Here is a 2144-nt window from a genome sequence, read left to right on the forward strand (position 1 = left end):
GTATTATATAAACTCCTGCACTGCTGAAAGGTTGGGGAAGTTACAAGAACACATTTGACCCTAAACCCTTTCCTGGGTCATAAGTATTATCTTACCTGCTGTAGATACGTAGCTCTTTGAATTACCTCAATTTGGAGTTTTATCATTTAATTCTGATATATTCATGAGGTGAATTGATGAGAACAAGACCTAAGTGGATTGTTGATAGTTTACAAGCTTCAATATCAAATTTGGAAACAAACACTGTTTAATGAACTTATACACTGCCTTTAGCATTGCATTAGTCACTCCAGCATTCCAGCTTGGACTATCATCAGTTTATCTCCTCTGAGATAACGTGTCTGGTGATAACACAACCTGATAATGCACTGAGGGATTTGTGCTGCAGGTAAGATATTGATTACCAACAACAAATCCACAGAACACCACTCAAATAGTTTAAACTATCTCCTTAAACCCGTCAAGTTTTGTAGTGCTGCAGATGGTGCAACATCATGATTCCAGCTTCATTTGCAGCACTTTAGAGCTGTTTCACTCCAACCAGTGTTCTGTATTTGACTTCAGCGATCCATCCATCCATCCATGCATGCATCCATCCATCCATCCATCCATCCATTTTCTTTATCTGCTTTTACTCTCCTGGTTCCAGTGAAGCTGTTGCCTATCTCCAGTGGTCATTGTGTGAGAGGTGGAGTACCCTAGGGGCAATTTAGAGTTGCCAATTAACCTAGCATACATACTTTTGGTCTGTGGGAGGAAACCAGAGTATCTGGAGAAAACCCACACAGCCACAGGGAGAGCATGTAAAGTCCACACAGAAAGATCCTAGGCCAGAGAGCGAACCTGCAACCTTTTTGGTGTGAGGAGACAGCTCTACCCTCTGCTTCAAGCCACCCAGCTCTAAAACAAACAAACAAACATTTGAATACTTTCTGAATCCAGAACATGCAAACGCCACCCAGAAAGGCCTCCAGCTGGGATTTGAACCAGGGCGACCTGCTCACAGAGAGGTGGCAGCTCTACCAACTGCACCACCATGCTGTCCACAATGACCCAATTTAGACAATGTCAGATAAAACTTCACATGTCACTACTAGTGGTGTTGTCATATTTTTAAAATGATTAACCTTTTTCCAGTTACTAATGTGCATGCTCAGTGTTTGTAATGCATTGTGGTCTAGATATATCCCTGCCTACTTCTGCTGTGCAGTCATATGTACACCTGGCAACATTGCACATTGAGGACATTTTGCTATTACAACATAGAATATCCATCCATCATCTTTTACCCGCTTCTTCCATTTTGGGTCACAGGGGTCACCGGTGCACATGTCCGGCAATCACTGTACACCCGGTAAGGGTCGCAAGTCCATCACAGGGACACATAGAGAAAAACAACTATTCACTCTCTCACTCACACCTAGGGACAATTTAGTGTTACCAATCAGCCTAACATGCATTTTTTTGGACTGTGGGAGGAAACTGGAGGACCCTGAGAAAACCCACGCATGCACGGAGAGAACATGCAAACTCCACCCAGAAAGGCCCCTGGACCGGTATTTGAATCGGGGACCTGCTCGCCGAGAGGCAGCAGCTCTACCAGTTGCGCCACCATGCTGCCCACCCCAAATTCAGAATATCAGAAAATAATAATATTATTTAAGACCAATTAAAAAAAGGATTTTTAGAAATGTTGGCCAACTGAAAAGTATGAGCATGAAAAGTATGAACATGAAAAGTATGAGCATGTACAGCACTCATATTTAGTTGTTGCTCTTTTTGTCTGGATTACTGCAGCAGTGCGTCGTGACATGGAGTGGATCAGTCTGTGTCACTGCTCAGGTGTTGTGAGAGTCCAGGTTGCTCTGATAGTGGCCTTCAGCTCTTCTGAATTGTTGGATCTGGTGTATCACATCTTCCTCTTCACAATACCCCATAGATTTTCTATGGGGTTAAGGTCAGGTGAGTTTGCTGGCCAATTAACAGGGAGACCATGGTCCTTAAACCAGGTACTGGTAGCTTTGGCACTGTGTGCAGGTGCCAAGTCCTGTTGGACAATTAAATCTGCATCTCCATGAAGTTGGTCAGCAGAAAGCATAAGGTGCTCTACAACTTCCTGGTAGATGGCTGCATTGACCATGGAC

This window comes from Nematolebias whitei, chromosome 1, assembly GCF_014905685.2.
Source record: "Nematolebias whitei isolate Nwh7 chromosome 1, NemWhi1, whole genome shotgun sequence".
Taxonomy (NCBI): domain Eukaryota; kingdom Metazoa; phylum Chordata; class Actinopteri; order Cyprinodontiformes; family Rivulidae; genus Nematolebias; species Nematolebias whitei.